The following is a 26,414-nucleotide window of genomic DNA, read 5'->3' on the forward strand; positions in this document are numbered from 1 at the left end:
TAATCCAAAATAATCGGCATCATTTTTGTTGCGTATTGCTGACCCCATGTAGTTGGGATAAGGATTGATAGTATAGATGTGCAGGGTACACCATAATTTTCAAAAATTGGATAACCAATTGTTGGTTGTAGTTCATTATATAGTAATGTTATGGTGACAGCAAATAATGTCTAGAAATCTAGTAGGGAATTAATGAAAAAGGAGTCTTTGGAAAACTCCTCAGTAATGGATCATCTTCTTTTACTGTATGCTTTAAATTACCAATTATAGTCAGCAACCATTCCCAATGCAAACATTAAGGAAATTTTAGGCAATCTAAAGGATTGCTTATAACAAAAAGCAACTACTATAGTCACTAGATGCAACATAAGAGAAGCTGCAGTAACAATAACGAATCTATGAAAAAGACATGCAGCACAGTTAACTTGAAAGTGCAAAGGCCTCCGTGTTATCTGCAGGGATTGAAATTGCTTCTTTGGGCAGCAAAGAGAGACAGATCTGCTTCCGTAATGCTTGCTTGCTGCCTATAGTTACCAAAATGCATAAAATCACTTCAGGCTCCAGTTAACTTCAGAATTAAAAACCAGAAAAGTTAAGCAAATAATATTAACTGCTAAGTTGGACTCTTCAGATCCTGATCTCAGTAAATGCATCTATATTACCAGCACCATTAAAACCAACAAAAACACCTCGCCACTGCTTATCTTCCTAATTTCAAAATTTTACCTCACGTAATAATATATATTAATAATAATTAGTTTCCCTTATTTATCCAATCTGTTGTTCAAATTGTTGATGAAAAATGCTTGATACCTATTACTTTAAAACATTCAGTTATTTCAAATCACCTGCTTTTAGTTCTGTGCACGTGCCTGATTGACTATTAGCCTGAATGCTGCCTATTAGACTTTCAATGAGAATAGGTATCTATTAAGTAGGCTTTGTTTGCTCGTACTGGTGAGTTGGCATCTTTCATAAATAACATATCTGTGACTCACTCTATTAGATGTTTCGTTCCTAGCTTGAAGGATCCTTTGAGAAATGGTGTTATCAGCTCATGAGCAAACAACAGATATGTTTGTACGTAGACAATATTGCCAATAAAATGGTTCTATCCTTCTAGCTAATATATAATATATGTGCAAATTTGATCGAGGTTTTTAGGATGAAGGATAAGGATCTATCTCACATGCAATACTTTCTTACACATTCTCGACAATAATATACAGTTCCACAGTTCAGATGTCAAAGTGTATAACGAGTAAAGTTTCTCTGATGAATGAGATGGCAGTTGGGATTCCTCCATTAATGAGAGTTACCATCTAAAGGATAGTAATTTGATCCCACCCTAGGAGTTCTATTCACATCTCTCAACAAATATTCATTCCATGAGCTATTTAGTTCATGATGTAATAATGCCTCTCGGATCATTAGGTATGTTCGAATCATTGATTATGGGAAACATATAAGTGAATAATCCAACATTGATAAAAATCAATGTCAGGTTAAAAAAGGCTCTCCAAATACCTTGTGATACATCTTGTTTCATATCTTGTACTCCCAACTCATGTTATAAAATTGCCAACTATGTTGCAGAGGACAATGAAACTGGACACATACCGTAGCACATTAAGGTGACATCCTACCATGGTTGTCCATTTTCCTGCTCCCGTCCATCTTACAGATATAGTTCATCTATTATTTTCCAAGAACTTGCTCTTTCCAAGTGATCTACAAACATAATTAGCTTCTGCCAACCACCCACCCAAAAAACAATACCAGAGTAGCACAAAGCATATCAGTCAAACAGTCTACACACTTTCTCCAATGCTAGACTGCATCAACCTACTAGCATAAATCCTCCGGGGCAAGAGTTTGAGCAAAGATGAAAGAATGGCTCAAAAGGACACCCCAGATTCCCTGCCAATGTCACCTACTAATCACATGTAACACCCCGATCTAAGACCTCGAGAGTCCTACAAAGTTTACACAGAGAAACCATGGCTAAAATTTTTTTCATTATTTTTTCAATAATTCACTTTCTTTTACACAGTTCATCATTCATAACAAAAGAAATAACAAGTACATAAATATTCAATGACATGAAAATTAAAAACTACCAAGTATTCTGCTGAAGTAGAAGTAGTCGATCACGTCCTTCCTGTGCTAGTACGCCTGAAACCTACAACTGTAATTATACAGAAGGTGAGTGTACAACCCAATAACAAATAATTATAAGCAAATTAAACTTTAGCCTACAACTGTAGTGAACTCTAAGCCCTTAGACTGAGTTTAATTTTTGACACACCAAACAAGTTTGTATGCTTTAATTATACCCTTTTAACTCTTTCAAACACTCTATCACACGAAACTAACACTAGGTCGGCTATACCAGTTGTAGCTGCCTATAAGCGTAGCAACCCCCTAGAACACCCCAATTCTACATGTTGGTCAGACTATAAACCATACACTCCTAATGATCGCAGGACTACTAGGCACTGCAGTGAAAAAAAAAGACCCCACCGGTAGCTAGCTGGAAGGTCAGACTCAATCCCAATCTCGGCATGGTTCATGCTGCATCCTAACAAAGATGACTTTCAACCATCCATAGTTGTCTAGAGTCTTAAACACTATATGAGTACAACCCTAAGTCATATATTAAGTTCATCACATTGAACCACATTTTCAAGCTCGTGTTTCACTCATTCTCTCACGACTGGTATCGTGAAATGATCAAGACAGATCTTACTCTTAATCTTATAACGACATTACTAAGCACACAACGATATAGAGTTTTTACATTATTAAATCTATGATGGCCCACTCTCCATGATGGTTACATTCTAGCCGCAAACCAGGTAGCCCTTTCCATAGATCGTCACTTCTGAAATTTAAGGGGTTATGCATGCTAATCTCAATATAAATATCCACATGATATGAATAGAATAAAGGGACTCAAGTCTAATCACAATCTCATCATGATGCATGTTATTTGCAAGTTATAACACAAATATGCTATCACAAAACTAATCTCTTTTTATTATGCATGACATATCACGACTGACATGTGTATGCAATCAATTCATTGCAATCCTTTCATGCATGGTTATTTTATGCATATCATACTCATACTCAAGATCTATCTTTCTAATAATGTTGATTCATAATATTATAATAACATGCAACACAGTATGATTTATTCACAACTAAAATTACTTATAATATCTGTTACCTCGAATACGAACACTGGTCGCAGATCAAAATCTAGTCTCAAGATACTCTAACAGTAGGATATGATCATTACATAAGAATATTCATATTAATACACATAACCTCTTATATTTTAATAAAATTACCAAAATACCCCTCCTGAGTTGACTCATCAGACCTTGATTTTTTGTATCTTTGATTTGATCAAAACTAGAGGACATAGAGATTTTCCTCTACGATACAAGTCGAAGGCACCAAACCTCAATCCATTTCAAGTTTGGAGTGTAAAGTTATGCCTATTTTACCAAGACGAATCTTGGGTATATACAAGGATACTTTGGTTATTTTGATAATTATTTTTGCATTCAATTTTTCTCTTTGACCAAAACTCATCACTCTCTTAAAGAAAGATATCTTCAAAAATATATAATCACCTTGTTAAAATTCTAACTCACGATATCTTTGGTCTGCATAACTTTTCTGTCGATTTTATGCTATTAGAAGACGTTCTCGAATAAATCACATTTGATCTGTCATACGCTGCATCAAATCAAGCCCTAACAATCTTCTTTCTCCGACCTTATCCCAATACACAGGTGTTCAGTACCGTCGACTATACAATGCCTCAAATAGAGCCATGCTTCTGCTCAGCTGAAAACTATTATTGTAGTCAAACTCCATCAGAGGTAGGATGTCACCACGAGTTACTATACACTAAAGTACATGCTCATAACATGTCTTCTAGGGTCTGAATGGTTCGCTCTGACTGTCTGAAGGTGAAATATCATGCTCATTTTTAACTGTCCCTATTGTCACTTGGAAACTCTACTAAAATCAAGACGTAAAATTAAAGTCTCTATCCAAAACAATCGAATCAGGTACTCTATGAAGTCTGACTATCTCTCTGATGGAAAGTTGGGCCAACTGTTCACAAGTATGAATCGTCTTACAGGCTAAGAAGTGAACTAACTTAGTTATCCTATCTACAATCACCCATACTAAATCCATTCCATTCTTGGTATTTGAAAGTCCTAAAACGAATAAAAACTTAAAACTGTTCATCGTATAGGTTGTGTTTTCATATCTTAAGAGTGAATACCACTGCTGCTAGCTTCAAGTCATGCGTCGAATAGTTGACTTCATGTGTTTCAAGTTGGCAAGATGCATAAGCTATCACCTTATTCTGTTGCATCAAAACACAACCTAATCTCATATGAGAATCATTAATATAAATAGTGAAGCCTCTAGATCCAGAAGGTAAGACCAAAACTGAAGCAGTGGTCAAATGCTTCTTTATCTTCTGAAAACTCCGCTCATACTTGTCTATTTACTCAAACTTTACATCTTTCTTAGTGAGTTTTGTCATTGGAGCTGCTAACGTAGAAAATCCTTCTATGAATCGCTGGTAGTACCCAGCCAATCCCAAAAAACTACATATCTCTGTAGGATTCTTGGGTCTAGCCCAATTTGTGACTCTTCCAATCTTCGCATGGTCTACCATAATTCTCTATTTGGATACAATATGACTAAGGAAGGGCACCTGCTTCAATCAAAATACATAATTAGAGAATTTGTCGTAGAGCTGATGTTCTCTGAGTGTGTACAGAACAATCCTCAGGTGTTCCTCATATTGTTCTCTCGTGGTTGAATAAATAAGGATGTTATCAACAAATACTACCACAAACTTATCTAAATATGGTCTGAAAACTCTGTTCATCATATCCATGAAGGTTGCTAGTGCATTAGTCAGACCAAAAGGCATAACAAAAAATTCATAATAGCTGTATCTTGATATGAAAGCCGTCTTAGTTACATTGTCTTTCTTAATTTTCAGTTGATGATAACCCGATCTTAGATCAAACTTTGAAAAATATGCAGCTTCTTGAAGTTGATCGAATAAGTCATCAATCCGCGGCAAAGGATATTTATTCTTGATGGTCACTGCATTCAATTGCCGATAATCTATATACATTCGCAGTGATTCATCCTTCTTCTTGACGAACAAAATTGGAGCACCCCAAGGAGATACTGACAGTCGTATAAAATCTTTCTCCAATAATTCTTGCATTTGCTCCTTCAGTTTCTTAAGTTTTGCAGGTCCCATCCGATATGGAGCTTTTGAAATGAGTGTTATTCTCGAAACAAGATCAATCTGAAACTCAATCTCTCGATCAGGAGAGAGACCTGGTAGTTCTTCCGGAAAAACATTCGCATATTCTTGAACTATGTCCACATCTGATGTGGTGAGGTTTTCTCTCCCGTCGATCTTTATATAGGCCAAAAATCCAAAGCATCCTTCTTGAATGTATTTATTGGCCTTCAGGCGTGATATGATCGTTGGCCTAGGTAGTTTCCTAATGCCCTGATATGTGAAAGTTGAAGTATGGGGTTTTTGAAAACTAACACACATCTTTCTGCAATCAATAGTGGTATGGTGGTCTGACAAACAGTCCATACCTAGGACAACATTTATATCCTTGAAATTGAGTTACAACAAATTTATACGCAACTCACGGTTCTCTATTTTTACTATACAATTATTATACCCAGTGTCTACTATGCTAAATTCACTTATATGTGTTTTTATCAAGTAAGAAACAACCAATCGTGAATGTGCAACTGGTAACCATTTTTCAAAGGTTGAGGTAATGAAACTATGTGTAGCGCTAGAGTCAAACAATACATGTCCTACATTAAAAATTATCTCGTAATTGATTTATCATTATTTGAATCAGTTAGGTTATATTTGTACAAAATTCCATCACTTGTGTGCAATTATGACACTCATTTAGTCAAAAATATTTTTATTTCATTAATCATTCTAGTACACATAAAAGAAATATTACTGGGCAAGCAAGAAGAAAACAAAGCAGAACAAGAAATAAGTCATCCGTGTTAAAAGAATTAATTGTGAGCCACCCCGCTTGACTTTGTCCATAAAGACTAATGCTATTCTTTGTTGCTCTTTCTCTCAGCTCTCATTTTGAGCCAGTCTCTTTGTCTCATCATTTGAATGGGAAACATTGTTAGCATCTTCTGTTTAGCTAAAAAAAAATGAAAGTGAAGAAGGAAAGCACATGGGTGCTATTCAGTCATCCGTGTTAAAAGCATTAATTGTGATACGCCTCACTTGACTATGTTCATAAAGGCTAATGCTATTCTTTGTCTCTCTCTCTCTCTCCCTCTCATTTTGCGCCAATCTCTTTCTCTTTATTTGGATGATAAATGTTGTTAGCATCTCCTATTTAGCTTAAAAAAATGAAAGTGAAGAAGGAAAGCACATGGGTGCTATCCAGTCATCCATGTTAAAAGCATTAATTGTGAGCCACCCCGCTTGACTTTATCCATAAAGACTAATGCTATTCTTTGCCGCTCTCTCTCTCTCACTCCCTCTCTTTTTGAGCCTCGCTTTCTCTCTTCATTTGAATGAAAAACATTGTTAGCATCTCCTGTTTAGATAAGAAAAAACAAAAGTAAAGAAGGAAAGCACATGGGTGTTATCCAATCATCTATGTTAAAAGCATTAATTGCAAGCTGCCTCGCTTGACTTTGCCCATAAAGACTAATGCTATTTACTGTCTCTATCTCTGTCTCTATCTCTATCTCTCTCTCCCTCTCATTTTGAGTCTGTCTCTTTCTCTCTTCATTTGAATGAGAAACATTGTTAGCATATCCTGTTTAGCTAAAAAAAAATGAGAGTGAAGAAGGAAAGCACATTGGCGCTATCTAGTCATCCGTGTTAAAAGCATTAATTGTGAACTACCTTGCTTGACTTTGTGCATAAAGACTAATGCAATTCTCTGTCGCTCTTTCTCTCTCTCCCTCTTATTTTGAGCCAGTCTCTTTCTCTCTTCATTTGAATGGGAAATGTTGTTAGCATCTGCTGTTTAGCTAAAAAAAAATGAAAGTAAAGAAAAGCACATGGTTGCTATCCCGTCATCCATGTTAAAAGTGTCTTGCGTCATAGGGTCTCTGTGATTATCATGCTCGCTAGCCATTACTAATTACAAAATAACCTAATCACTAACGTGTTCTTATCAGGCATATACTTATATCATATTCTAGTCATTGAACTTGTTATGAATGAAGAAACTAGCTCTGATACCATTTTGTAATGCCCCGATCTGGGACCTTGAGAGTCCGAGTCCGGTTGGTATTACTTTCTAGATATTAAGCATACAAAGTTCACACAAAGAAAACATGTCTAAAATATTTTTTCATTCTTTTTCTAATAATTTACTTTCTTTTACATAGTTGATCATTTATAACATAAGAAATAACAAGTACATAGATGTTTAATGACAAGAAAATTAAAAACTACCAAATGATTTGCTTAAGTAGAAGTAGCCGGTCACGTCCTGTCTGTGCTAGTATGTCTGAAACCTATAATTGTAATTATATAGGAGGTGAGTCTACAACCTAGTAAGGAATAATTATAAGCAAATAAAACTTTAACTTATAGCTGTAGTAGACTCTGAGCTCCTAGTCTGAGTTTAGTTTTTGACACACCACACAAGTTTGTATATTTTAATTATTATTCTGTCAAACCAAACTAACACTAGATCGACTATATCGATCATAGTCGTCTATGGGCGTAGCAACCCGTGTAGAATATCTCAATTCTACATGTTGGCTAGACTATGAATCATACACTCTCAGTGATCCTCGGACCACCAGGCACTGCAGTAAAACAAAAAGGAGACCCCACCGGTAGCTAGCCGGGAGGTCAGGCTTAATCTCAATCTCGACATGGTTCATGCTATATCCTAACCATGATGGCTTTTAACCATCCATGATTGTCTAGAGTCCCAAACACTATGTGAGTATAACCCTAAGTCATATATTAAGTTCATCACATTGAACCACATTCTTAAGCTCGTATTTCACTCGTTCTCTTATGAGTAATATCATGAAATGATCACGATGTATCTCACTCTCATTCTTAGAATGACATTAGGGTTCACACTTATCTCATACTAAGCACATAGCAATATCAAGTTTCTACATCGTTAAATCACTGATAGCCCACACTTTATGGTAGTTGTACTTTGGTCGTGAACTAGGTAGCCCTTTTCACTAGTCGCTACTTTCGAGATTTATGGGGTTATGCATGCTAATCTCAATATAAACATCTATATGACATGAATAGAATAAAAAGACTCAAGTCTAATCACAATCTCATCATGATGCATATTATTTAGAAGTTATAACACATATATACTATTACAGAAATAATATCTTTCTGTTATGTATGACATATCACGACTGACATGTGTATGTAATCATTTCATTGCAATACTTTGATGCATGATTATTTTATGCATATCATACTGACACTCAAGATTTATCTTTCTAATCATGCTAATTCACAATATTACAATAACATGCAACACAATATGGTTTATTCATAACTAAAAATTTTGAGAATATTGGTCTCTGATCGAAATTAAGTTTCAAGATGATCTAAGAGTAGGATCTGATCATTACACAAGCATATTCATATTAATACACATAATCTTTTATATTTTAACAAAATTACTAAACTACCCCTCCCAAGTTGATTAGTCAGACCTCAATTTTGTGCCCCTGATTTGATCAAAGCTGTAGGACAAGGATTCTTCTCTAAGATATGAGTCCAACGCCCCAAACTTAACTCAATTCTAAGTTCAGAGTGCAAAGTTATGCCTATTTTACCAAGATGAATCTTGGGTACACACAAGGGTACTTTGGTCATTTTGATAATTATTCTCAAAATTTAAAAATTAATCATAAATTGAATCCAAATTCATTTATGATCTGGATCCAAAATAGTCAAACTGGATTCAGAACTGGTCTATCTAGTTATGAGTTGGATCCTAATTCAGCTCAAATATGGACCCAGAACTGTCAGAGTGGATCCCGACCTAATTTTGATCTAGATCTAGAACTGATCCATTTAGTTGGATCTAGATTCAGTTTTGATTTAGATTCAGCACTGATCTGAACCAGATCCAGTTCTATTTGGATCGGTCCAGACTGACTAGATCAGACTGAATCCTGATTTAGTCTGATCCAAATTTAGTTTGATCCAGACTGGTTTGGTCTGAGCCGATTCGATCTGAACCGGTTTGACCAAGAACCCTCTTTTTTTTTAAAACATACCTAGTTCGGTCTGAGCTGCACCCAAACCGATCGATCTAGTCCCAATAAATAAGAAAAAAAATGAAAGTGGCGGAACCCCTTCCATCTTCTCAGGTGTAGAGGGGCCGACCCTCTCTCTCTTTTCTCTCTGAGGCAAAGGGGCCGGCCATTGGCGTCAGCCGACTGACCCCCTCTCTCTCTCTCTCAGTGTAGAGCCAAGTTTTTTTTTCTTCACCTGTAACCTGTCGACAACCATGGCTGCCGACCCTCGGTTCGATCAGACAAAGAAAGAAGGAGAAGAAAAAACATCTTACCTGCGTTGTCGGCCGTCCGATAAGTCCTCTCTTTACAACCTGTTTTTCTTCTATTTTTTTTCTCATCTCTCTCTCTCTCTCTCTCGCTCGAGCGATGGTGGAGGGGATTGCGAGAGGGCTTTTTATAGCCCTCACGGTGGGTGAGGATAAATTCACCTCGCTCTCGTTGATCCTTGGGGGGTGAGCCCCCCTCCCCTCTCTATGCGATTTGGGGAACCGTCTCCCCCCATTTTTTTTAAATCTCTCTCACTGACGATTTTGTTGGGGGAGGTTTTACATCACACAACCTCCATGTTACCAGAAACTCGTAACCAAGCCAAAAGAACCTAAAGATTCTGTAAAAAGTTTTCCAATACACACACACACACACACACACATATATATATATATATATATATATATATATATATATATATATATATATATATATATATATATATATATATATATATATATATATATATATATATATATATATATATATATATATATATATATATAACTTGGAGAAACCACCCCAGGCGCAGAGACCTAGACACATTGGCTCAGTCTGCCGTACTTATGGTTGTTGTCTGTGTAGACATAAAAAATCTAAGGGCTCACCCTTCGACCCCAGGGAGTCGCCAAGCTTCGGCTTACGCAGGGGGTGACACCCATGGGATTTGGGCCTAGTCTGCCCGCCAAACGGTCTAGGCCATCCCACTAAGCCAAACCCCTTGGGTCTAAGTATATTCCAGAATATTAGACACAAGAAACAATTGAATTCACATATCTAATGTAATGCCCCAAAATTTTAACCCAAATTTAAGAGGATTTTTTTTATAACAGCAGAAACAAGAAATAATATAGGGTTAAGTATTTCGAGACATTACGGTGGAGAGAAAACCCAACACATTTATTTTATTCCATTTATCAATGAAAATCATCAGAGTTAAAATCATAAAAGGAACTCAAACTATCCCTGGAACAATAAATCCAAAAATCTTGATCCGATGCCTCATCCCGCAGCCGCTCATAAACCCTATTCTTTACTTGAAAAATAGTAAATTGATTGGAATTAGACTACCACGTCTAAGTAGGAAAAACTGTAATTTTTCTTGCAGGTATATCATGTGTCAAGTATGTGATGTGGGTGTCGTGTGTGAGTTTTTAGCCTATTAAGACTCACACAAAGAAGGCTATGTAACAACAGTAACATACATATATCTAAGCAAGCATACAGATTATGCAGCAATTATAATTAAGCAATTACAATATTTTATGCAAAGACAACAATTAAGCAAGTAAGGCATTAAGCAATTAAAGCATATTCTGCAACAACAATAACAGTCATGCATAACATTCATGTAGCAATCCCAATATGAATTTAATTATCTCATATCTACACATTTCAGAATGTCATTTCATCACAAGCTCAGAACATGCTGGAAGAATATAAACATGTCTCCCTAGTACACCACTCACTGTGATACCTAAAATGTTCTAATTGATGTTTATCTTTTTTTATCCTGCGGGTACACACAGGCCGAGGCAACCATCACAAAAGAGAACGTTCGGGGGTATATTATTCAAAGTTGTTTTATTAACCCGAACATTTTAACTGAGACTGAAATCCCAAGGGAGTGGCTAGTGACCGAGAGAACCTCCCAAAGGTCAAAACCAAAACATGATGTATCCCTAACTTCTGCAGAAGAACAAAGAGCTACCACCTAGGACATATTGGTAGTCTGGGTCCCCACCCAACTCCGAGGACTGGGGACCAACAAGTCACTTTAGCTCGAAACAAATAAACATGTCCCCGGAGTTTTGTACCACCTACCCTCTCCAAGGTAAGCCCGAATCTGAGTGAGTAAATCTTTTCATTTAGTTATTTTCCCAAAGTATGGGGCATTTCCCCAACTTCCTTCTGCTATCATAGCAGTAGAATTCCCAACCTTAGTCATTTTACCAAGGTGTATAAACCATCCAAATCCTTTTTCCATATTGACTGTTTAAACCCACTCAGAGTGCTCCGGTGCCTTTAAACTAGTCAAGCACACAAGCCTCGGTACCTTTAAACCAGCCAGGCCATAGAAATTAAATTTAAGTTTCTCATCAATGTTATGGTTATTACTCAAAGTGCTTCGGTACCTTTAAACCGTCAAGCACCGATGCCCCGGTACCTTTAAACCAGTCAGGCTCACAAAATTTAACCTTTAATTTTCTCACCAGTGTGATTGACATTGAGTGCAAACTCAACATCAGGTACCCAAACCATATTGCCCAATTAGGCAAGATTCCCAAACTCCCTATCATTTATACAGTGGACAAAGGAAAGCAATTCACATAACTTGACTGAAGGCAGTCAAAACTCAGACATTTTCTAGATTTAAATGTCAGCAGTTTACATGACAGAATTTCATATATAAACAAATTGCACATCATCCCAGTTGTATATCAAGTTACAAATAAAACATAGTGTTTCACAAATAGGTAGCATCATATATTTCCAACTACTAGTAGAATGCTCATATGCCATTTTCAAAGTGAATCACAATTCTTAATGGCAGTAAAGATCTAGACACAATTTTTCACTGATGTATAATATCACTCGATTTTTTTTTGCTATAAGCATAATGCCCGAACACGGCAACCAAGGACTGACTCATGTTATGTTAGGGTCGACTCTCTGGTCTTCCAGGTATGACATGATGCACTAAGGGTCAACTTCCTGAGAAAGGGTTCGGCTCTCATGTGTAGGGTATGGGCACATGTATAGTCATGACAGCAATGAGAATCACACATTAAATTTTCTATGTGTATGCAACAGAACATATCCAAGGCGGAGTTCATTCTTTACTAATGTCAAAACAGAAAATGTATACATATTTCTGTGGGTGTACAGTAATGTGTGCAACAACATGCATACCAACTGAGAGTGTACTACAGCAATACAATATGGATACAAATGAAGATTGGACACAAATTTTGATGCATTCTAGAGCAAGTAACTATTGTTATCAACGTTCTACCATCCAATTGGATACAATGTCAATTGCTAACCAGGTTAATAAATAGAATACAACGGTTTCTAGTGCACATCAAATAATAGCAAAACATTTTGAAAGCAGTAAACAGATTCCTGACTTCAGTGTATGACCACCAGGGTTAACAAAACAGAACGACTGCTATAATTCTAAAGGAAATTAAATGAGAGTTAACCACCGTATTACAAGCGATGTTAACACCAATATCATTAAGACTAATCGTCTTTCAAATTTGGTTGCAACGGAAGCCCTAGAGGCTTTACAAGGTAGGATTAGCTCACCCAAACCCCCTTTTTTGTATAAGATACCATCATTAGTTCATGACATCCAAGAGATCCGTTAAATAAATGCCATAGACAGTAAATGCAAGTGGGGCATCTTTGCAGACACAACTCATGAAACATACTTGGAAAACAATCTCCACAGATCTTGTCAAAAAGTTGGTCAGCAACACAAAATTTCAGGTTATTGGAGAAAACATCTGGCATGTGGACATGGAGATACACACCAGTATGAGTTACGCATGGAAACTTTGTTCAACTAGAGCATGTTGACATAACTGAACGTGTACATGTAAAAGAGCAGTGTAAAGAAATATTTATGAATAAAGTTCATATCTCAAAGCTCATAAATATAATCTTGTATTGCCACCTGAAAAGTATGAACTAGTGATTGACAATCCTATGATAATAATATAACATAAGTAGTTGATTTGCACTCTGCACCCTATGTGCATGTATCCATTTGGTTGCTGTCTTAAAAAAAATTCTCCATGGTACCACCCAGATCTGTACCCATGTCAACATGGGAGGCAATATGGTTCTCTGTGTATCTAGGCACAAAAGCTATGAGAAAATCTATTTAACAAATGCCTACTAGGTGCCTCGTATTTTGCCTTGCCATTTCTGACACAATAGGTGTCTAGTAAGCTTTTCTTTTTTTTTTTTCTTTTTTTTTTTCAAACATCATTATCGCCAGCTATTTCACAAGTTAACCCTAACATACATATTTTTTTTTTCAGTTTTCAGAATTGACACATTAAGTAGCTGCATTACCACAACCCTCGACAAGGTCAATTGATTTTTGGAATGGAATAGAACTGCTACGTCCAATAACAACGCAAAACTTAATTGGATCTATATTTTTGGATACCCAGGCTAAACCTGAAGAATATGGTTGTGTCCTAGATAGGCCAGTTCAGCTGATTTGTCCTCCCTACATCCCAGTAAACAACATAAGCAATGAACGAATCCCAGAGCAATCAAAAAGGGAGAAGGAAAAGTTGGACAGAGTGCATACTGCAAGCTTCACACAAGGTACCCTGCAAACTGTAAAAACCCTACTAATCGAAGTCTGAAATCCCCAAATTGAAGGTCTGGGATTTTTGGCAAACCCACATCGACTGCTCCAACACACCCAATACCCAAAACAAGTAAAAATATCAGTAAGACCTACCTTTTTCCAGCGTGATGGTGGTTGATGCTGCGAGAGGGAGGTTTCGCCGGCGTTTACGGCTCCACTACTGAGCACGATGGAGAGGAACAGGGAGACGAGAGGAGAGGCAGGTTCGGCTATCGTGCAAGGTCGCCGGTAGCATTGACCGACGTCGGCGATGGTCGAGGTTGCTGCACGCAGGTAGACAGAGAGAAAAGAAAGAAATAGGGAGGTAGAGAGTGCAGGAGGAGAAGGAAGATATGAGTGGGTGGGAGAGCAAGAGAAGAGGGATTTATAAGAGGGTGGCCTGCGAAATGGAAGGGCTGTTACCCACGACACCGGCGGTTGCGCACTATCTCAGCCCTCTCCTCTACATGATACAACCTGCGTTAGGGTTCTGAGAGAACCCTAACGCCCCTTCTTATCGGGCAGGGCTTGTAGCAACCCCAACCATTTTTAACTTAAAGCCCCCTTTTTTTTCATGTTTACCTTTTTGACGCACCACTGTTGCGGGTTTGGTTTGACCGAACTCGTGACTGGCGACCCATCACAACGAGGTCCAGGTTTGGGCATGTCCGGGTCCACCAGAGGATCCAAACCCATTTTAAAATGTTTAACTTATTAGATATTTAAGTTTTTAAAATGTAACTCTAAAAAAATTCAGTGGATTCAGTTATATTATTATGGATCCCTACTAACTTATTATGGATCCAAAGTCCATTCGGCTTTGTAAGTCCCCTTACTAAATCTGGATCCAGGGATCCAAAGTTTTGATCATATGATTTGGAACTATGGATCCAAATTGCACTATCGTGGTTTCCACGTGACTTATAATAGATCCAAGTAAATTTTAATTGGTTCCCTACCCTTTTTACCTCTTCGATGTCCCGGATCCAAAAGAAATATTGTGGGTCTAAACTTCGCATAAGCTACTACGGATCCCATGAAAGTTTTATAGATCCGATGTAAAAATTTTCCTCATGAAAAAACCGGTTTCAACATCATGGATCAACTCCATTCCTCCTGGATCCAATATCCAATATGACCCTGATATGGAGGACCCAATATCAGAGATCCAATCCATTTGCTTAAAATCCCATATTGGTTATCCAAATTAAAATGTTTGAGATCTATGAACTAAGATCCAAATGGAAAAATCGAAGTTCTGAACAGGGTATTAAGGTTCCAACATTGAAGATCCAAATAGAATATCTGAGATCCATTTATGAATAAACAATTGAAACAATAAAATGACCTTGTACCAGCCTAACGACCTAAATTTCAAGTTTATTTATCTCATAAAATTCACGGGTATTACATCCTTTCTCCCTTAAAAGGATTTCATCCTCGAAATTTCGTTACAAGATTCCCGTAGAGATCGTAGTCTGAGGGGATTGGTATCGACAAGGTTGCACGTATGTGTGCGAGCTCCCAACATATAAGGATCAGGATAACACACAATGAGTTTCTAAGAGAAGTTTGGAGCTAAACGTCGGTCTCGACAAAATTCCTACCTGATTTCATTGATGGCAAAATCCGTACTAAATCACGAAAAGTCTTAACCTAAGACAATTAGAGTGTATGTTCAGTACTTCATACTTGTTTAGTCACAAATGATAGACACGATGTGTTATTCCTTTAGCTTGTTCTTGATTATTGGATGGAGTTTTCTTTACTTTATCATAATCGCGACGTTGTTTGTTGTCCTCACTAATTCTAACAGACTTTTTGTCCTGAATATCCTCCACTTATTCCTAATTCTCAAGGTTTTGCGTCGCTAGTTGTCACATGTCATAACTTCGCTCAAGATGTTATTCTCTCACAGAATGGCTCATATATCCACGAAAGACATAATCATAACATTGTATCAAGATCTAAAATCAATAAAGATCAAATTCTACTATGACTAAAGCCAAATCTATTGATCTCTAACTGGCTATATCAATCAATCTCAACAAATTCTCCCAATTTGACATGACTCTTTATTAATTAAAGTTTAACAAGATCCACGTCGGATCATCTGGTCTAGGAAATGCATGTAATGAAGTGCCAAATGAAAAGAGCAATGTCTCCAAGTGAAAGCACGGAAGCACACACATACACAAGATGCCACTAAAGGGCAAAATAAACCACAAAAGTGGTCAAGCACAAAAAGAAGATAAAAAAATATATCTCACTTCATAGAATGCTTCAAAAGAAGCTTAAGGAATACATGGGGCTGAGCCCCTTATTTATACACAGCAAGGGACCCAAGGAGGGGCTCCCATAGAGTCGTTGGAGCCCCTCCAACGGTCATATTTATGACCGTTGGAGGGGTCCAACGACTCTATGTGGACCCCTCTCTAATGTAAAAAAGGAAAAAGTAAAAAATACAAAAAGGAAAAAGAAAAAAGGAAAAAGAAAGAAAGGAAAAAGCATATCAAGGATATGCGTGTACAGGTGAAATGACAGAAATACCCCTGTGGGGTTTTACAATATATATATATATTTATATATATAGATAGACACGTAGACATATATATATATCATATATATGTATATGTGTCGTAATCGATATATATAGATATATATATATAAATATACATCATATTTTAACACCCCCCCTCAAACACACGGTGAAATCACCGAGAGTTTGCTAAGGAGGAAATAGAAGCGAGGCGAAGGCAAGGCTTTGGTGAAGAAGTCCGCCAACTGATATTCGGTAGGAACATATGGGAGTTGAATGGTGCCACGTAGGAACTCATCTCGAACATAATGACAGTCCATCTCAATATGCTTCGTTCGTTCGTGAAAAGTGTGATTGCTAGCGATATAAATGGAGCTCTTGTTGTCACAGCATAGCTTTGAGGGAGTTGAGAATGAGACACCCATATCTTTAAGTAAGCTTCTTAACCATATAATCTCAGTTGTGGTGGTGGCCATCGCACGATATTCAGCTTCAGTAGATGAGAGAGAAACTTTACGCTGCTTTTTACACCTCCAGGAGATAAGTGACTCCCCAAGAAACACACAATAACCTGTGGTAGAAATACGATCATCGGGGTTACCCCCCCAATCAGAGTCAGTATACGCAAGTAAAGTAAGAGGTGAAGAAGAGGATAAGAATACTCCCTTAGTTATGGAATCTTTTAGATATCTGATAATCCTCATCACTGCTGCCATGTGAGTGGTGGTAGGAGCAGTCTGAAATTGGCTTGCACTATGAACTGCATGGGAAATGTCAGGCCTGGTAATAGATAAATATGTTAATGATCCAATCAATTGATGATAAGGCGTGGGATCTGCTAAAGGAGTGCCATCATTGGCTCTCATCTTGGCATTGATCACTTCTGGAGTCTCCACCCTTTTGTCATCTGTTAGCCCAGACCTAGCAATAATATCAGAGGCAAGCTTCATCTGAGATAGGACATACCCCTTGGGTGAGTATGCAACTTCAATTCCTAAGAAATACCTCAAAAAACCCAGATCAGACATATCAAAATTTTTCTTAAGAATATTTTTAATAAGATCAATACCTTTCTTATCATTACCTGTGATAATCATATCATCAACATATAATAACAAAATGGTTATGTATTCATTAGAGGATTTAACAAACAAAGCAGTATCAGTGTAACATGAGGAAAAACCATTATCAAGAACTACTTTGCTAAAGAGATCATACCACGCTTTTGGCGCTTGTTTTAACCCATAAAGAGCTTTGTTTAATTTTAGAATATTGCCTTTCCCAATTTCAAGACCCGGCGGAGGATCCATAAGAACTTCTTCACATAAAGTTCCATTTAAGAAAGCATTTTTAACATCAAGTTGGTATATAGGCCATTGTTTGATGGATGCTAAAGCAATTAAGGTTCGTACACTAGTCATTCTGGCCACGGGAGCAAAAGTTTCTTCATAATCAATCCCATATTCTTGGGCATAGCCTTTTGCTACCAAACGAGCTTTGTATCTTTCAAGAGACCCATCACTTTTAGTTTTGACTTTATATACCCATCTACACCCAATTGCCTTCTTCCCTAAAGGTTGAGGAATAATGCTCCAGGTTTGGGCCTTGTTAAGAGCCTCTAATTCAATTTTCATGGCTTCAATCCAATGTGGGTGATCTTTAGCTTCCTTGAAAGATGTAGGTTCGTGATACGAATGTATTAACATAAGACAGGCCCTATAATTTGGAGAAAAAGATTCATAGGACACAAACTTTTGTGGTGGCCTACTGGTACGAGAAGATCTCCTAGGTAGATTGTTGTTAGTAGATTCTTCTAAAGAGAAGTCTTGAGAGTATCTGTCAATAGCAGGTTGATGTTCATTTCCTATCCGTCGGGTATAAACATTTATATCATTAAGGTTTTCATTTTGGGAGGTATTGTCATGTTGTTGTATATTATAATGTGAAATTCCATCACAACTAGTATCACAAGAAATAGCCTCAGGAGACTCAAATCTAGGAGCTAAGTCAAATAGAAAAGAATAATCGATGTCTTCCTTAGATGTGTGGATATCGAAACCATTTTGTTCTTCAATAAAGTTTACATTTCTCGACACATATAATTTATTGTTTCGAATATCAAAACATCTATAGCCTTTTTGATTCTCACCATAGCCAATGAATACACATTCAATAGCTTTAGGTGACAACTTATCTTGTCCTAAACTAAGTACAAAACATTTGCATCCAAAGATTCTTAATCTATTAAAATCGGGAGTAATTTTAAATAATTTTTCAAAGGGCGAAACATTTTTCAAAGAGGAAGAGGGCATACGATTCACAAGATATGTTGCGGTAAGAAGAGCTTCGGCCCAAAAGTTTTTAGGAACACATTTAGACACAAGAAGAGTTCTTGTGGTTTCAATTAAATGCCTATGTTTCCTTTCCGCAAGACCATTTTGTTGCGGAGTTTTAGGACAAGATCTTTGGTGCAAAATTCCATTTGTTTTAAAATAATTTTGGAAGTCTTTAGACATGTATTATCCTCCTGAGTCGGATCTAAAAATGGCTATATTGTGTTGGAATTGATTTTGAACAAGAGCGTGAAACTCTTTAAAATTAGTGAAGACATCAGATTTATTCTTGATAATATAAACCCATGTGTATCTAGTAAAATCATCAATAAAAGAAACATAATAAGAGAAGCCTCCTTTGGACATAATGGGTGCCGGTCCCCATACATCGGAATGCACAAGTTCAAAAGGCCTTTTTGACACAAAATTGCTATGAGAATATGGAAGAGAGTGAATTTTCCCAAGAATACAATCATTGCATGTAAATGTATTTGTATTACAAAATTTTTCCAAAAATGGAAAAAGGTACAATTTGGAAATACTAGGGTGCCCAAGTCTCTTATGCCAAGTCTCAATATCTTTGGATTGAACATGATTACAAAATGATTTGGATGGCAAAGACAAAAAATCCATATAGTAAAGGTCCCCTCTTCTATGGCCTTGCCCAATCCGCTTCCCGGACCGGAGATCCTGCACATAGCAATGGGTTGGTGAAAAAGAGACATTACACTCAAAATCGGTGATTTGAGAGACGGAGAAAAGATTTAGATTAAGTTTTGGGATGATTCGGATTTTGGGAACAAAAAATTCTTTGTTTTGGTCATAAATTTTCTCAAGGTTTCCAATACCCTCAACATTTAAAGAAGTTCCATCGGCGGTGGATACATATGATTTAAACTTATTGAGACTTGGTTTTGACAAAAGTGATGCATTTGGAGTCATATGGAAAGAGGCACCCGAATCAAGAATCCAAGAAGACATACCTGGGAAAGAAGAGATGGCGGCACCGGAAGTGGAAGGTGAGGATGATGATGTAGAGGCGTTCATCTTCATAAATTGTTGGAGAGTTTCGGTTAGATGAGCGATGGAATCCTTTATGTCACCATCCTTCTTTGAATCTTCATTGATGTTTGAAGGAGTTTCTCCCACAGAAGCTACCTTCTTCTTGAATTTAGGGCAATCGGGACGAATATGGCCCGGTTCATTACAATTATGACAAATGATTTTCCTTCCTCCACCATTGTTCTTCCAAAAATGTGGTGGTTTATATGATCTTACATTGTTGCCGGGTCTAGACACGGCATGTACTTCATCAACATCCCTTTTTAAGGCCAAACGGGTTTCTTCTTGACATAAATCGGCCAAAATATCACTTAGAGGAGTAGAGGCTCTATGAAGTAGAGATCCTCTAAGTTGTTCAAATTCGGGACGAAGCCCATGAATAAATTGAAAGAACCTCTCTTTTTCCATTTGCTCTTGTCTCATAGCAATAGCACTTCCTTCCCATTGAGGTTCGAGAAGGACAAGTTCATCCCATAAAGAGGATAGAGCACTATAGTAGTCTCTAATGCTCATATCACCTTGCTTGGTAGCTCTTACCTTTTCTTGAAGAAAAAAATGCCTAGCAAGGTCTCTTTGAGTGTACATACCTTTCATGAAAAACCATGCTTCATTAGCCTTCTTGAATTTAGCAAGATTTGCACAAATCTTCAATTCGACGTTATTCATGAACCACGCTAAGATTTTAGCATGTTCACTTTCCCAATCTTCCATTTTAGAAGAGTAATCAAGAATAGCCTTTTCTTTTTCTTCTTCATTTAAGGCCTTTTCTTCACCTCCTTCAAATTTAGTTAACTTAAGTTGTGGTTCCGGAATGGTTCCACATACATAACCCCAAAGCCTTTTACCTTTGAGATTATTCTCCATAGCGGCCGCCCACATACGATAATTGGTCCCATCCAATTTGAATGAGAGATCGATTTTTGCATCTTTGTTGGCCATTAGAAGAAAAATTTATAAGACAAGAGAGAGGAGAGGTATTACTTGTCAATGGAGGATCCAATGAAGCCTTCTTAGCCAAGGCTCTAATACCATGTAATGAAGTGCCAAATGAAAAGAGCAATGTCTCCAAGTGAAAGCACGGAAGCACACACATACACAAGATGCCACTAAAGGGCAAAATAAACCACAAAAGTGGTCAAGCACAAAAAGAAGATAAAAAAATATATCTCACTTCATAGAATGCTTCAAAAGAAGCTTAAGGAATACATGGGGCTGAGCCCCTTATTTATACACAGCAAGGGACCCAAGGAGGGGCTCCCATAGAGTCGTTGGAGCCCCTCCAACGGTCATATTTATGACCGTTGGAGGGGTCCAACGACTCTATGTGGACCCCTCTCTAATGTAAAAAAGGAAAAAGTAAAAAATACAAAAAGGAAAAAGAAAAAAGGAAAAAGAAAGAAAGGAAAAAGCATATCAAGGATATGCGTGTACAGGTGAAATGACAGAAATACCCCTGTGGGGTTTTACAATATATATATATATATATTTATATATATAGATAGACACGTAGACATATATATATATCATATATATGTATATGTGTCGTAATCGATATATATAGATATATATATATATATATATATAAATATACATCATATTTTAACAATGCACCACCTCACACAGAATTACCGCCCTAGATGGTATACCCGGTCTTGGACAATACACTTCCTCACAGGAATTTACCGTCTTTACGACTGCCTGTTCTTGGACAATGTATTACCTCACGGAGATCTACCGCTCTAGCTGGATTACCTGATCTTGGTCATACACACCTTCACAGATAATCCTTTACTGAAAAGGTCCTCAATAGGTGCCAAAATAGTGATACTACCAATGACTGCTCTCAAGGTCGGTAGCCACCAATATGGGCACAAGCATATATATATCATCGATATGCATCATCACTTCATCTGGTACATAAATCATAAAATCACACCTTTCGCCAATAAGGTGATAGAGTGAATGCGTCAGGGTTCAGCTCTTCAAGCTGCATCTTTCTGAACAATTCAAATGCTTTCTCTAACTGGCCATGTTATGCAAATCCAGCAATCATGAAAGTCCAGAAAACAACATCTCTTTCAACCATTCGTTTAAACAATTAGAAAGCTTCATTGAGGCTTCCACATTTGGAGTACATTGTGAAAATTGATCTAGCAACAGAAACATCAATAGTTAATGCAGCCTTAACAGAAACGAAATGTATTTGTTTCCACATAATCAACAGTCTATGCATATTTTTTTGGAAGAACTCAAAAGCAGAAACAACATCCAGAAGTTCTCATGCTTCGGAAGAACTCAATAGCAGAAACAACATCCTCCTGCCTAACATGAACCGAAATTATTTGTTCAGGACACAACATTCCTATCTGACATTCTGTGAAACTCCACGAGTGCATCCTCAATCTTTTCACATTTTGCAGTTGCAATGAACACATCATCTTCCAGATTGCATTTGATTACCCAACCATGAATTTCCTGACCCAAGTCCAATTCTTCCAATCCAACACAAGCTGTTAAGGCACTTGAAAACTTAAAGGAATTTGGCATACAGTGAGAATCATATAGCATACTATTGAAGAGATCAACAACAATCCAATTCTCCTTAAGCCTCACACTACCAGCAATAACAGCATTCCACTAGACCAAGCACGGCACATCCTTACTCAACATAAACACAATGTCTTACAAGTTACAACCATACTACTAACATATCCACCAAGTTGTCTTACAGTCATCAAGATAAACATAAATAATTAAACTTCTACATCACAATAACAATTAAACATTAATCATCAGATACATTGTGTCAACAATCAACATTAAGATCAATTTATCAATTGTTTCAATCCTTCAAAGATCATGACCCTACACAAAAAAATTAAAAGAGTAAGTTAAATTATTAAGATACAACATATGAAACAAAAAAAAAACATAAGTATCAAGATTTTTACAAGTACCTTACAACATATTGGTTTTTAATTTGAGCATTCAACAGATTCTACAACTTCACTTGTGGTCACAGTTGAGTTCAAATCAATAATATCCTCCGTCAACTCTTCCAATAATACTAAATTTTCTGTTATACCATAAAATAGTTAGTAACATATCATAAAATAGTTAGTAACATAGAACTCACTAATCAAACTCCACAAATTATTCGATACTTTGTATAAGAAAAAAAACACAAGATTATGGATTACCATTATCATGAAACAACCAATCTCGAGTGCAAATTAACGCTTCTATTGTATCAGGTTTCAAAGAGCTTCTATATTGATCAAGTACTCTACCACCAATGCTAAAAGCAGATTCTGAAGCAACTGTGGAGATAGGAATACTCAATACGTCACACACCATGAGAGCAAGATCTGGATATCAAAATTTATTTGTTCTCCAATAATTAAGAACATTCAATTGTGAATTCCAATCAATTCAAGGCTCTTCTAGATATAATTCTAATTGTGACTTTTGTGCCTTATTCACACTCCTAGAGTTCTCAAATAAAGTAAACTCCTACACAAAAAAAGAAATTTTATTAAAAAAAAACATTGACAAATATAGTAATGGAAATATATATTAGAAGTAATTACCATAAAAAGTGAGTTATCATTTGAACCACGTTCTAAACCATTAGCCAGAGGAATTGAAGATTCGACATTTGAAGCTTTAGGATTGTTCTGCATATAAATATCAAAAAGAGCAAATATCTTCTCACGGACTTGTATCACCTCACAAGAGCCTTCTGCTTTATCATATAAGAACTCCACAAACTGTAGCTTGTATTGTGGATCCAAAACAGTAGCCATAGCTAAGATCAGACTGTGATGTTTCCAATACTTCTCAAATTTGAGATTCATCTGTGTTGCCATGCATTTAATAAAACTATCCGAGCTTTGCATACCCTTGACTATGCTTAAGTGGATTAGAAACACTTCTTGAAAATATAAATTTGATGTAGAATATGTAGATCCAGAAAATAAGCATGTCACACGATAAAACAACTTCAAGAAGTCACAAATCTTTTCAACTTTGTCCCATTCTTCTAACGATGGACAATGCTTGTAATTTGAATCACTCAATTGTAAATGCAGAAAAGCACGACGATATATAATAGCACCTTCAAGCATTAAATAAGTTGAATTCCATCTTGTAGGGACATCTTGTCTCAATCCTTTACTATTATTCAAAGAAACTTGCTTAACACACTCCAAAAACTTTTGTTTTCTACCTTGTGACCCTTTCACATATTTTATGCTCTCTCAGACTTTTTTAACAGAATCATCCATCTCTTTCAGTCCTTTTTGAACTATCAAATTCACGATATGAGCACAACAACGAATATGGAAGAATTCACCATCACATAATAATACATCCTTCAATGCAAGCTGACTCTTCAACAACTCAACAAATACATCATTTGCAGAATCATTGTCTAGTGTAATCGAAAATATTTTTTTCTCTATACCCCATTCAGTCAACAATGTATAAATTTTCTCAGATATAGCAATTCCAGTGTGTGGAGTTGGCATTGCAGAAAAATTTAGAATTTTCTTTTGCAATATTGAATTTTCATCAACAAAGTGTGCAGTGAGACATATATACCCATCAGTAGTTATAGATGTCCACAAATCAGATGTTAAACATATCCTTCCTGGAATAGATTTCAACAAATCTTTGAGTTTGTCTTTCTTTTTTTTATACATCTTTAAAACATCTGCCTTAGCTATGTTTCTGCTAATGTGTTTGGCCTCATCACATACATATGTAATCAATGAACGAAATCCATCATAATCAACAAATTGGAAAGGCAATTCATGCTTAAGAATCATCGTTGTTACCAATTCTCGATACTTTTGTTGATCAAACTTAGAAACTTGTAAAGACATAGTTCCCTCTGATTTTGCAAGGAATAATTGACCTATGTCTTTAGTTTTTAATTTTGGACATGCAAGCATATGACGCTTTAAATTTTTGGTCCCATTCTTGCTATCTGCTAGGTAAGGTTTGTTACATAATTTACATACAACTCTCTTTATCCCATCTTCTCCAATTGGAAGTTGCTTAAATGCTTCCCAAACATTAGAGGTTAGTTTTCTTTTCCGTCTAGTACTAGAACTCTCTCCACCTAATACTGTAGATGGCGTAACATGAACATCCTCAAAATTAATTTCTTCTGGACCTTCAGCAGATGTATCCACAACGTTATCCATTACTAATTGAAAGTAATATTTAATACTGCCTGAATAGAGTAAAAGAACATAGGAAAAAATTAATAGTTGAGTCAGAGGTATCATACATATGATCATACATAATAAATGTGTGATCAAAACCATAAAGCTTAAGTTTTGCATTTAATAGTTGCTGTTGTGAATGTTTTTGTATTTGCAAGCACCTTACTGATGATTACATTGATTAATGCATTGACTTATTTGATGTTCAACTGACCCATAAAAAAATAACTAGCAAGAGAGCGACAACCTTTCAACTAATGTACTTACAGTTTTCCTTTACCATAAGAAATATATTGCAACCATGTCCACTAGAAAACTCGTTGTACACAGGGTCTATTTGTAGAGATGGTCATTTGAACTTGGCGATCACTGATATTCCTACAAACTACTACAATTAGAACCATTCTGGTGACAGGAAACTGAAATTAAGCAATTACGTAACCAAAGAAGAATAAACACACACATCTGCCCTCTAACCAGCTGCATATTCTCCTCTTCAAGCTGTGACACTGTGGTATGCAAGTCCATAGTATAAGCCAACAAACACACCACACAAATCTATGCGACGATCAAGCCCAAATTTTCCAGGAAAAGAATAATGTCGACCTAAATCCGCTTAAATGCCAACATCTAAAGAGAACAAGAAAACAGAATACACAAAAAAATATATGCAAATGTATAGTTAGAAAAGAAATTATACAAATGTAGAACTAATTCCCACAAGCACCAAAAGTGTACAGGGTTTCATCACAGTCTGTGCAAAGAATAATATAGTTATGAGCAAAATTTTCTGCACGATCAGACCAACATAATGATAATCAACAAGACACCAAAGTTTTCATGAAAATCTAGTTATAAAAGATCACAGCAAACACTAAAAAACCATAAAAGAAACCCTCAAATTCCAGCCAAAACAACACCAACAAAAGAAAAAATGGAATTTTAGGAGGAAAAACTAAAACCCTACAAAAGCCTCAACCCAATTTGAGAGGAACTCCATGGAAGTGCATCCTCCACAGTAAAAGATGCAGAGGCACTCGTAGCAGCCTGTTGTTGGTATTCCACTTGCTTGTGGACCTGTAAACGCAACTCAGCAACCCACAACGGAAGGAGGGAGAGCGGTGGATGCTGCAAGAAATAGAGAGAGAGACACCCAAAACAGAAGGAGGGAGAGCGGTGGATGTTGTCGAGTGAGAAAGGGGTCTCGGCGTCTCGCAACTCACTATCGACTGCGGCTA

At 36.7% G+C, this 26,414-nt stretch overlaps 1 long non-coding RNA gene across 1 annotated transcript; it reads right to left on the minus strand.

Moving 5' to 3' along the window:
• Nucleotides 1–226: 226 nt before the first annotated feature.
• On the minus strand, nt 227–26,414 carry LOC149839259 (uncharacterized). Its single transcript, XR_016431317.1, has 3 exons — nt 26,144–26,414; nt 2,121–2,188; nt 227–524 (listed from the first exon to the last, which is right to left on the minus strand). It is a non-coding gene; the product is annotated as an uncharacterized LOC149839259 (long non-coding RNA).

This window comes from Nuphar pumila, chromosome 4 (genome assembly GCF_984573655.1).
Source record: "Nuphar pumila chromosome 4, dmNupPumi1.hap1.1, whole genome shotgun sequence".
Classification (NCBI taxonomy): domain Eukaryota; kingdom Viridiplantae; phylum Streptophyta; class Magnoliopsida; order Nymphaeales; family Nymphaeaceae; genus Nuphar; species Nuphar pumila.